Source organism: Macrotis lagotis, chromosome 1 (genome assembly GCF_037893015.1).
Source record: "Macrotis lagotis isolate mMagLag1 chromosome 1, bilby.v1.9.chrom.fasta, whole genome shotgun sequence".
In the NCBI taxonomy this organism is placed as follows: domain Eukaryota; kingdom Metazoa; phylum Chordata; class Mammalia; order Peramelemorphia; family Peramelidae; genus Macrotis; species Macrotis lagotis.
In genome coordinates, this window is record NC_133658.1 from 668123927 (window position 1) to 668137268 (window position 13342).

Consider the following 13342-nt stretch of genomic DNA (forward strand, 5'->3'; position numbering starts at 1 on the left):
CATCTCTGGGTTCAATTTACTGTCTATTCACAGTGTCTGTCCAAGATATTTAAACTGATGAGCCAGATATTTAGATTGCATTTCCATCCTTGCAAGGATGCTGTATGTATGAAATACTATAATCTCTGAAGAATTGATTTTGCAGTTTGTCCAAAAGATAAGAGAGAGTTACGTGAAAGGAATGAGTAATTCCAATATATTACCAACTATATTAAGGATAAGTATGTATGTAGGGTGATATGAGTCAAAAAGGATGGAAATTGGGAAGGGTTTAATCATACAGCAGAATAAGTGGTAACTAAAGAATATCCTCTCTCAGACTGTCCAATATGAACAGAAAGGACAATGATCAATGTTGGAAGGGATGTGGGAAATCTGGGACACTAATTCACTGATGTGGAGCTGTGAACTCATCCAACCTTTCTGGAGAGAAATTTGGAATTACTGCCCAAGGGCAACAAAAATGTGCATATCCTTTGATCCAGCAATACCTCAACTGGGTCAATACCCTGAAGAGATCAAGAAAAAGGGCAAAACCATCACTTCTACAAAAATATTTATAGCAGCCCTGTTTGTAGTGGCAAAGAAGTAGAAATTGACAAATGTCCATCAATTAGGGAATGGCTGAATAAATTGTGGGATATGTATGTCATGGAACGCTATCGTTCCATTAGAAACCAGGAGGGATGGGAATTCAGAGAAGCCTGGAAGGATTTGCATGAACTGATCTTGAGTGAGCTGAGCAGAAGCAGAACACTGTGTACCCTAATAGCAACATGGGATTGATAATCAACCCTAATGGACTTTCTCATTCCATCAGTGCAACAATCAGGCACAATTCTGGTATATATGAAATGGAGAATACTATCTGTATCCAGAGAAAGAATTGTGGAGTTTGAACAAAGACCAAAGATTGTTACCTTTAATTTTCTTTTTTTTTTAGGTTGTTTTTTTTTTGTTATTGTTTTGTTTTTTGCAATGCAATGCACACAGCTTGGTATTTATTAAGTGTCTGAGACCAGATTTGAATGCAGGTACTCCTGACTCCAGGGCCGGTGTTCTATCCATTGCACCCAGGCCACCCCAACTGTTACCTTTAATTTAAAAAAAAAAAAAAAGTTATCTTCTTATGTAATTTTGCTATCTCATACTTTATTTTTTTCTTAAGGATATGATTTCTCTCTCATCATATTCAACTTAGATCAATGAATAGACTATGTAAAAATTAACAGACTGCCTTCTCTGGGAGGTGGGGGGAGGGAAATGAGATTGGGGGAAAATTGTAAAATTCAAAAATAAATAAATAAATTTAAAGTGGAGGAAAAAAGACTTACAGACTGTCTTCTGTGGGGGTGGGGGAAGCAAAGCAAGATTGGGGGGGAAACTGAAAAATTCAAAAATAAATAAATATATTTTTAAAAAAGAATATCTTCCATGTTTTGCTTTTTTTAATCCAATATTTAAACATAGGGAAAAATCCCCGACACTCTGAAAGGAGTCTTTCTGGAGAATTCACTAGAGATGAATAGAAGTCACATAGATTGAGAAAGTTGTGATCTGAATTGACAGAGAGTACCATATGCTCAAAAATCTACTGAGGTAGAATAAGGCTATTTTATCAAGAGAAATCTCTTTGAACTACATTTACTTAAAAGTGGTAGTTTGGATTATAAATACGAATGTTTTGACTATTAATTTTTTTTATACTTCTCCCCTCTAACAATCTTATTGCCATTGGCTAAAATAATCCTTCTCTTGTATATCTGGTAATGCTGCTGTTGCACTAAAAAAAAAAAAATATTCAAAGGCTCACCACTGTCCATTAAGTAAATTCAAATTCTTTGCCTAGCACTCATTCTAATATCATCCTACCTTTAAAGTCTTACATAGGTAAAAAATGATTATAGGAATCTTTGGTCAATTTGATGAATTCCTCAAATCAAATAGGGTATGGATCTTTGTCTGAAAGCCCCTTCCATGGAGACAGTATGTATCCTGGAAACATTTTGAGATAAGAAGGAACTTTTAAAATTTTCTTCTAAAAGATAACTAGAAACTAAAAATCTATACCCCTTCACTTTTCAAAATAGTCATCTTATTCTTGTGGTCTGTAAAATGGTTGTTGTGAAATTAGCTCCCATTCCTTTTCTGTCCTCCTCAAGAAAAATTGATTAGCTGTGTGACCTTGAGCAAGTCACTTAACCTCATTGCCTTAATAAAAAAATAATTTTAAAAGAGAGAAATTGGTGACTTGAAGGAGAAACATAAAACCAACCAGTCACTTAAGAGACTTTAAATTTCTAAACTCTTCTTAAATTTCTCCTTCCTAGTTTCTAAGAACAGTTCAGAGGCCAGATTTCTCAAGACTACCTCAAATACAATGGTAGTTCTGAAAAGTTTGTCCCTGCAGAAATATCTAGAAATGGTAGAAGCAAACTTAGAAGTGACCTGAGAGAAAAAGTAAGAGCAAACTTTTGCAGCTGTGGGAGTTGAAAAACAAAATAGACCATTCATAGCATTAAATAATTTGCATTATATATATATATATATATATATATATATATATATATGATTTTTATTGTGGCTATGTATTATATCGTCCTTTCAGACTCCAGGAGAATAGATATATCTTAACTATACAAGGAATCAACTTGATTCAACAATTGTCATCAGTTAACAACAGGAGCATAATAAAAGTTGAACTTAGTTTTATTTTCCCCAGAAATACAAACAAAAGAAAAAAAGCCACAGAAATAACCTTCAAAAATTTTCAGTTGCTCATGATGTTGTTCAATCATTTCAGTCTTGTCCAACTCTTTGTGACCCCTTCATTTGGATTTTCTTGCAAGGATACTGGAATCATTTCCTTCTCTAGCTTTCCCTTTTTTATTCCCATTGCCATCACAACACCACACAATATCTGTTTTTTCTCTTGTATTAACCTCCTCTAACCTTTCCTGCCTGCCTTCCATCTTCCAAGACTGCACACACTTATCATGTCACTTATATTCAGCTCATTCTTCCAGACTCAGTTCAAATACAATCTTTTCCAATAAGCCTTCCCTGATCATTCCAGATGGAAGTTGCTTCTCCCTCTTTATTTGTGTTCATTTCTTATTTTACCTATTATAATGTACAGGGAAGAACCTTGTCTTTCTCATCTCTGTATTCACATTACTCAGCACACTTCAATAAGTTTGTTAAATGAAAGTGCTTTTAATGAATGTTCAAGAATTCCTGTAAATTCAGTATCCATTCTTCCTACTGAAACTTAGAGAATTACTTCCAAGGATAATACACTTACTCTAGAGGAGAATAATTGAAATTTATGCATAGTATCTGAAGTATAACTTTAATTTAACTTGAATCCAAAAATATTATCTGAGGAAACATATGTCTGAATGGAAAAATATTATTCACTATATGTATTCTTAATTTACTGGAGTTCCTCCCATATAAACTAAGTTCAAGAGGCAATGGCTCCTTATAATTAAGTCGCTATAAAATAAAAATAGAAAAAAACAATTACAATTCTTACCTGAGTATATTCAATTCAGCTGGATGTGAGATACTAGATGTTGTACAGATTATATTAAATTTCATAGCAGCATTTTCTCAGTGTTGTTCTCTCGTATTTTTCATACAATGTCCTATGTGACTAGAAAATAAAAATGAAACATTTATATAATAGTTTTTACTCAGTAGATATCAAAATAAAATTCCTATTTGGATAATTTTTTATCAAAAAATATAAAACACCTGACAACTAAAAATAGTTCCATGAAATGTTATGAACAAGTTAATATTTAATGAAAAATATCCTAATGAAATTTAAATTTTATAGTCATAAGTTTAGCAAATTGTTTTTGTAAGAATAACAATTCTATGAAGTTATAATGTTGCCTGGTTAATAATTATGTTAACTCACAACTCCCCCCCCTTAACCATCAAAATGTGCTTTTTTTCAAGTGTTAATGAGTTAAAATAACACAATTTTATTGTTTGTAAAAGGTTTTCAAATGAGATAACATATATAAAAGGTCATTGCAAATCTTAAAGTAATATATAAACCCTGGTCAGAGTTATTGATCATTAGTGTCTGATAGAATATGAACTATGGAATACCTTAATCCCTCCAACTATCTGAAGTAGTTAGTGTAATTATGAGTATCCCCATTTAACAGATGAAGAAACCAAAACTAAGAGGGATTAGATGTCTAGTGTCCATGACTGCCAGGCTGATAAAATCAGAACTGAGCTCCCAAATGCAGGGCTCTATCCAGAAAGCCTTCCTTGCTTTCACAGTGATAATTCAATCTCACTCCATTCTCTAGGCCCTATGGCTATCATCAGTGCTGTCAGTACCCTTCATAATATAGCTGACTTAAGGTGGTTATTTACTGGCCAAGTACCAAAAGTGTCCCCGATGACTGGCAGGGATAATCAGAAATTCAAAGAGCACTGATAACTACATCAATGTAATAGGATTATAGTTTCCATTCCCCTTAAACTGCTATGTGAGGTGTTTAGGCTGTTTAATCCCTTGGTAACTAGGTCAGACCCATATCAGAGAAAACTAGGATTTAGAGATTTTATTTTTCTTCCTAAATGAAAGGAGGAAACACAAAACCTTCCAGGAAGTAACACAAAGGAAGAAATCACCTTGTCGCTTGTATTTCCAAAAGCTTAATCACATGAAATAATTTAAATGAACCTCAATAGTCATAGTCTCAATAGTCATAGTCTTATCAGAAGTAGTGCCAGAACATTTTCTCTCTACCCAATGGAGGGGGGAAATGAACCACCATTTAATCAATCACTAAACAATTATTAAGCATCTACTGTATACCATATGCCATCCCAGGTACTGAGAAAACAAAGAAAAAGGATAGTTCCTTCCCTTAAGGATACTACCATTATTTGCAAAAAGTTCTTTTAAGTTAAAATTTAACTTCTTTTTAGCCTCCAAAGAGCTTAAGTTGTACATAAACCAATCTAAATTTTAAATAAAAGAAAGCAATAAACATTTCCCAAGATTGATTTTGCATAATGGTAAAAATTCCTATATTGACTTCTTACCAATTCTTCCTGGGATGTCAATAGGATGAATGCAGGATAGAGGGTTTAAAGGGGAGGGGTTTTGGGTGGAGAAAGAGAAAAGTTTTTTCTAATTAAGGCAGTGGAAAGAAGGTTAAAATGTGAAAGCAAATACTCAAAGACGAGGTCCTGTGCTGTTGGAACCTAGGATCACAGAAACTTTGAAAGATCTTCCTAAAATGAAAAAGAATCTTTGAGTTTGCCCTTGATTCACAAGAACTCAGCTTGTTTGGGAACTCCTCTTGCCTCCAAAGAAAAAGACTTCTGCCCAAGTTTAATGACCCCTGAAAGGAGGCAGAAGAAGGTGCTGGTGGATTAGACGGCAGACAGAGAGAATATGAAGAAAGAAATGGATGTGGAGGAGTAGAACCACAGCTGAGGGTTTTCACTGTGGTCAGGCCAAGGCAGCAGTTGTGAAGAACCAGAACAATGCTAAGAAAACATTAAATTAAAGTGGGGGAAAAATCCTAATCTTCACACATCTCCTTGCAGAAAAGGAGAGAGGCAGGAGAATAAGGTGACCTTACCTACAAGTCCTTATTTGAAGGTTTATCTACATTCTTACATCCTCTGTATTGCTCATAAATTGCATGACCATTAACAGTGATCTTTTTTATGAGTCTATAAATGTGAGTTTGAGATTGATAGAGGGAAGATAGTTCATGAGGGAAGCATTTTTTGTAGTTTTACAGGGATGGAAATGGGTAGAAGAAGGGATCACTGAGACAAACAAAGCTTCTTAAATTTTGGGAATTTCTTGAGAATATTCCTAAACATACCCACTAAGATTCCTTTTGAGTCTAAAGAAGGGGAGAATTAGTAAGGAGGAAATCTAGTAGAAGAAATTGGAAGGTTAATGTAGTTGATTTTTGGGATACCCTAAATCATATGCCCATATTCTATACTTCAAATGAGTGATCTGTTAGTCTCGAAAAAAATTTTTCCCTTAATTTAGGAATACTAGGAAAACGTTAGAATTGTTATCATCCATATAAATTTTACAATATTTTATTTTAAATTACAAAATTATGTTTCTACATTTTGTTGACCTGTGATTTTATTGATGTAGATAGTTCCAGATGATAAAACCTCCTCTACCAATGCAGAAATATATAAGCCAATATTTTTCTGAATTTAGACCAGAGTACAAGTAGACTTACCATTAACACTATTAATATTCCTTTCATCTTTTATTTTACAATATTTATATTAACTTAAAATCCATTCATGGCTATAGATGTGTATCTATATATGCATGTAATATATACCTACATTTAAGTAGGTATATATAATTCTATATGTTTGAATGTATATATATATATATGTATGTATATATATATATATATATATATATATATATATATATTAAGTTCTTATCATGTTTAAAATACTGATAGTTGGGGAAGCTAGGTGGAGCAGTGGATAGAGCACTGGCCCTGGAAGTAGCAGGAGCTGAGTTCAAATGCAACCTCAGACACCAAATAATTACCTAGCCATCTTGGGCACCTAGCTACCTTGGACAAATCACTTAACCCCATTACCTTACAAAAATAAAATAAAATAAAATACTGATGATTTCTATAATTTACTAGAAATTAGCAGTATTTAAGCTTGGATATATGGAAAGCTGAGCACAACAGAAATGATGCTTTCAAATTGTGGTACTGAGGACAGCAAGGAGATCAAATCAGTCAATACTTAAATTAATTCAGACTATTCTCTGAAGCTGAAATACTGAAGTTGAAGCTTAAAAACTTTGGCCACATAATGAGAAGATAGGACTCAATGAAAAAGACCATGATGATGGGAAAGTTTGAAAGCAAAAGGAAAAGGGGATGGCAGAGTATGAGATGAATGAACCAAGGAACATAAATCTTGACAGATATCAAGAGATAGCGGGGAATAGAAAGATCTGGTATGCTATGGTTCATGGGGTCTTGAAGAATCACATACAACAGAATGACTGATAACTAAGTACTGAATAAATCCTTTCTGACTATTTTTAAAATGTTTTTTCTTACCCTTTTTAAATATACCACCTAATTCAATTTAACAAACATTTATTGAACATCTACTAGATACAAAGCACCATGTTTGACAGAGAACATCAAAGTCATAAACAACAGTCTGCATGCTTAATTGAGGGACTGTCATATATACAAATGGAAAGCTAGATGTCCAAGTGGATGCAGGTCTGGAGTTAGGACGACTCATTTTGGATCTCACCTCAGGTACTTGTAGGCTGTATAACCTGGGCAAGTCAATCCTGTTTGCCTCAGTTTCCTAATCTATAAAATGAGTTGGAGAAGGTAATAGCAAATCATTGCAGTATCTTTACCAAGAATGCACCAAATGGTTCACAGAGTGTTGGACACAACTGAAACATATAATAATGTATATACAATCTGTCAGTTTCCTCATCTATAAACTGCAGAGATTGAACTAAGACTCCCAGCTCTAAAGCCAACACTCCTATGAGCTAGTGATAAATAAATATTATGCAAAAGTGCTCTGAGAAAGTTGAGGAGACAAAAATGACTTTGGGGAGAGATCATTCTGAGCTGAGAGAGGGAGGCTGAAGAATAGCTTTCCAGAAGAGCTGCCACTTGCATTATGCCTCAGAGGAAAGAGGAATTTCAACAAAACATCACAGAGCTTTACAGTTGATAGTATAACAAATAATCCCACAGCCAGCCTGGCAAAAGTGAGAAAGACAGCAGACTTGCTGAGTTTCAGTTTTTGCTGTTATTAAACTGAATCCCTTCTCTTTGAAGTAAGCAGTCTCTCCCCCAGTCACTATTAAACAGCTTCTTCTGAACCTTAGCTAATTTATCTCTTATTCATGCCACTGTTCTTTCCTTATAATTGAAGACCATAGTAATTTAATTTCCTTCACTTCTGGTTTTAAAATAAAATTCTGACATTAAATATAATATCACTTCTTTGTACTCCTTATATTTAAAAAATCAGTCATCTGGTGAATTAATATAAATTCTCTAAGCACAAAAGAATACATAGATATCAACATGATAAATATAAATTTTTAATTATTCCAAGCATTTTTGGCTATAAGAAACAAGTCAGTAAAAAATTGTAAATGGTTCCTAAACATTATCCTAAAATTATCCTTGTGATTCTTTAAAGCAGACTTATTTTTAAAAAACAAATAAATCATCCAATGGAAAAACCTCTTTTTGATATATCAGTATCCTGTTTTAACCTTCCTTTTATTTTTATATCAATTATATGAATTTATTTTTATATTAATTAATCAAACTTATTTTAAAGTCAGCCTTTGCAGAAAAATGAGTTTCTGTAAGCCACTGAGAACTCATTTGTTATTGTCTTCTTAATGACATGGCTGTTAATAATACACTATACTTGAAGACAATTACAATGTTCACATAGATGATCTCATTAAGGATTTATAACAATACTGTAAGATAAATCAGGATTAAAATTATTATGCCCATTTTACAGATGAAAAGGACTTGAAGCTGTTAATTTACAGTTTAGATATTTCAAAAATAGAATACAAACTCTTAGAACTCCAACTCTGGTGTTCTTTCCATTCCCATGTATGATTTCATACAAGTATTACACAAATTAAGGATTACTCCTGCTTGGTAGTATAAACAATGTGTGAAGTACTGTAGATCTAAAGAAAGGCATAATATGGTCCCTGTTCTGAGCTAAGTGCTAAGGGCATAACTAAAAAGAATAGAGCAATATTTACTCTGAAAGAATATACATTAAAACTAGGGAGACAAGTGTTCATGCAAGTATATACAGAAGAAGCATCAAGTATATACAGAAGAAGCATAAAGAGAGCAAATAGAAAATAGTTAACCATAAGGTACTGTGGGAGCAAGCACCCTGGCAGGTGAGGGCATTACAGGACCACATCATAATGAAGGTGGTGTTTGCCTAAGTAATAAGGAGTTCAAGGATTCTAGGAGGCATCAATCAGACAGGGAAACATTACAACAGAAATGTCAAACACATTGCCTGCCACACTTCAGATAACAAGTCAGATTAAATTGTAATTAGGTAATACTTGAAAGAAATACAAATGCAGTATAACTTAGATATTTTAAAACTGAGTCCACAGAGTCTGCTGGGATCCTTGTGTACAGATGTGTATGCAGATTAGGCACAGGGGTAGCCAGAGTAATGGAAAGGAGTTAGGAGATGAAGTATTTTGCATAAAGAATAAGTATAGAGAGGTCAGTTTAGCTGGAGTGTAAAATGCAGGATAAGGAATGATATCCAATAAGGCTGGCAAGATAGGACAGGATTGTAAAGGGCTTTACAAAACAAACAAAAGGGTTTATATTTTATCCCAGGAGCAATAGGAAGCCACTGAATTAATCTAGTAAGAAACAACATGGTTAGCTCTTTGGTTAAAGGAAAAAAATCCCTCTGCCAGCAAGATCTTGAATGGACTAGAGTGGGAAGGGACTTGAGGCAGAACCAATTATGAAGCTGCTGCAATAGCTCAGGTGAAAGGTGATGAGGGCCTGATGAAAGGTGAAGGTAGGTGGAAGAGTAGGGTCAGATAGGAAAGGCGTTTGGACTGAGAGATGATTGGGTATGCTAGATGAGGCAGAGAGAAGTCAAGAATACATCATTTACCTAGGAGACTGGAGGAAAGGTAGTACCTTTGACATACACGAGGAAGTTTTTAAGAGAGTTGGTATTTCAGGGAAAGAAAATAAATTTTATTTTGGACATGCTGATAATGTTTCCAAGACATCAAGTTTCAAATGTCTAAAATGTAACTGCATATGGTGCTAAATGATCATTTGATTAACTGAACAATTGTGCAGCTGGGGGTGAGTTTCAGATGACCTAGCTATTTACCATGGTTGTACTAATGTCATGAATGTCACCCTTTTTCAAGCTATTCTCTCACCTCCCACAGCCATGGGAGGGACCAGGTACTATTTCTACTACTACTAATGATAGTTAACATTTATATAAGAGTCTTGAGTTCTACTTAATGGTGTGCATGCTATTTCATTTGATCCTTATAATAACGTTGCAATGCAGGTATTATTATTATTATTAATCCCTATTTTATGTGTTATCTCCCTTTATTCAATATTCAAAAAACTTCAATATCCTCAAATTAAGGACTTGCCCATACCTAGATGCATTTCTAATTGATTGATTCAATTAAGCTGCCTAGACCTTCTGTGAATATCTTAATTAAGATAGTCTTCCATCTGTACCCTGATGTATGTTCCAGACCACACACTCTACCTAATTCTGCTGAAACAGAACTAGGTAATGCTCAGAAGTCCATGGTTCAGGTTTGCTCTAGGCTGGGACATGGTGTTTCATCCCAGGCTCTCCTTGCATATTGAGTTGCTAGGTGCAGAGGATGTTAGCAATCAGGTGGCAGTTCTATTCTCTAGGACATTCTTTTCTAGCCTTTGATATCTCAATAGCTTGAAAAAGGGTGACATTCATGACATTAGTACAACCATGGTAAATAGCTAGGTCATCCAAGAAATTTAATAATCATCTATAACACCCCATTATCTGTGGGCTGAATGTAGTCTTCTCTCCCACTAACCATATTATATTACTCTCTGTCCCTCTGTTCAGATGAATACAGCATTAGATTGGCATAAGGAAAACTCCCCATGGTTCTTTATGAAGAGAAATAAAATTTTAGATTAAAAGTGTGAATGTTATAAACTTAAACCCCAAATTCAAGTTTAAGAAAACCATTAGTTAAATTGTCTACAATGTACTTTTAGTAATCTGTTGAAGTGTTCAAGCACACTAATTTTTTTTTAATCAAACTAACTTTCTTTACTTTTAGAAATGGATTTTCTTTTCAATTAATTAAGCAGAGAAAGCAAATATCATTAGCATTAAAGTAGAACTAAAGCACAGGATAATTCAAGCTGATATTTTCGTTGCTGTTGCTTAGTGAAACAGGAAGAAGAGGTTTACACTTAGATAATCATGTCTATAGACATCAAATAAATGAAGAGATATTACTTGATAAAATAATGGGGGGTGGGTTATACCAAATAGCTGCTTCTATTAAAATCTGTGCTGCTTTTTAGTGAGCCCTTTGTGTGGGGATAGTAAAAGGGGGAGAAGTGACAAGGGAATAAGTAGGTATATACTGAGTAGAATGTTGTTATGGAGTCAGGAAGATGTGAGTTCTAATTGTGCCCTAAGATACTGGGAATAATAATAGCATCTACCTCATAAGGTTATTGGGTGAATCAAATAAGATCATATGTGAAGCACTTTGCAAAAGTGATATATAAATACTAGTTATCCTTCCTCCTACTACTTACTCCTTCTACCTCTACCTCTCCTACTCCTCCTACTACTACCACCACACTACTACTACTGCTGCTGCTACTACTACTACTACTACTACTACCACCACTACATCACCACCACCACTACCATGACTACAACTATGACTAAGTAGCAATTAAGAGAAAAGAGCAGTTCTGATATCCCATGACAACACAAACCTTCAACTTTTGTTCTGTCTGATATAGAAATTGCATGGAATAAGTAATGCAACTCTAGACTGACTTATATTTCCTGACGGATTGTCTTCTAATTTAGGGGAGGGAGCAGAAATTGGAGCACAGAACTTCTGTCCCAAAGGGCTTTCTGGAAGGAAGATGACCTATATGTGTATAAATCACAGCCCTTCCATGTATTTCTATGGCTTTAAAAGAAAAGTGATCAAAGGCAAACCACCTGGAGCAACTGGTATAAACTTTTACAAATCAGAATTGTCAAAGAGTTTCATTCTTTGAAAATTCTGATTAACAAAAGCTTTTACTATTCTAGAAACAGCTTTTAGTTTCATCTCTGCCAGACTGTCCTCCTCTCATCTCAATTTCCCTTGAAATTCCATCTGTTACATTAAACTATTTGCAGCCCAGAGTGTGACTTATACAATGTGGCAGAAGAAAGCAATTTAATAATATAGTGAAGATATTCCTCCAGAATGAACTTGTGCTTACTTCTTCATTTCTTTCAAAGGGATAAAAAAGGCCAGGGAAATACTGTTGAAGGAGAGTTGAATTATTCTTAATAGGTCTATTATGCATTTAGTTATGCTTTCAATAATAGAATTTTGGAAGTTCTTGCCAAAATGAATCTGTTTTGTGTGTTGCTCTTTTTGATCATACTCTTAAATTACATCATATTGGAGTTACATGAACTTTCCTGTCTAAATGTTGAAGAAGATATGTTTTGCATGGCCATACTTCAAATTTTCATACTATACTGCATTTCTACTATGCTATTTTACAGTGCAACTTTTAAGAATGTATACACAAATTTCAGATTTCACTGTCAATTTCATGGGATGTTCTAGTCACACAAACAATTTTTTCCTTCAAAGTACATGTTAAAAGTTTATAAGTTATAGTTTCTAAGGAAATATAAGCTTCTTGAAGGCAAATAGTAAATTTTCTTTTATCCCCAATGCCTAGCACTTGGGACACTGAATAATGTTTCCTAAGTTTAAATGAATTATGACCAACCTGCTTCTAGTAATAAGATATTCTTTACATGTTGGTCCTTGCACTTTGGGGTATACCTTTTATCACAAGGAAGATATTTAAAGCTTTTTTCAGCCAAGTAGTCATCAGAAAATATATTCTGTAACAAGAGTCTTTAAGAATACTGGTTCATTTACATGACAAAATGATATATAAGACATGCAAGGGTATTGTATATTTTGCCTATATAGTTTATGTGTGTTCTCATGAATCTGTCAAAATGTAGCTGGCAAGGAGTCATGAGGCTCCTTTGTCGACTTTTCTCCAAAGTAGACTGATTTCTGAAGGGAAGGAAAAGAAAAAAGAAGATTGATGCCAGAGGCTGTCTACTCTGCTCTCCTCCAAGAAAGGGTAATTGGTCAGAATGATATGTATGCCTTTTTTCCTCCCCTTAACTATCATTAGCCTAAGGGAAGGAGTCTTTAGGTTCAAGTTGAGCTTCTGACTATCCCTTAATGGGGAAAAGTGTACTAAGCTATAAATTCAATACTTCTCTCTCCCTTCCCACCAAAAGTCAAGTTGCACAAAGACTGATGAATAGCTAATGAATAGGAAATAAATCCATATATCCAAGGCAACATCAAAGAGAAATCAAAGATGTACAGTTGAAAATATTCTAGACAATCACCTGAGTGAATGAATTCATTTTTAAATGAAATCCAAATACTTTCTTTTTCTTTTTTAATTCA

General features: G+C 34.2%; 1 protein-coding gene across 7 annotated transcripts in view; it reads right to left on the minus strand.

The window, feature by feature from the left end:
• The window catches only part of GULP1 (GULP PTB domain containing engulfment adaptor 1), a 454164-nt gene that overhangs the window by 313911 nt on the left and 126911 nt on the right, over positions 1-13342 (minus strand). For all 7 annotated transcript variants that reach the window (XM_074215525.1, XM_074215522.1, XM_074215521.1 and 4 more), the window contains exon 2: positions 3539-3658. The gene's annotated coding sequence lies outside the window, so the exon portion shown is untranslated. The remainder of the gene's footprint in view (positions 1-3538; positions 3659-13342) is intronic.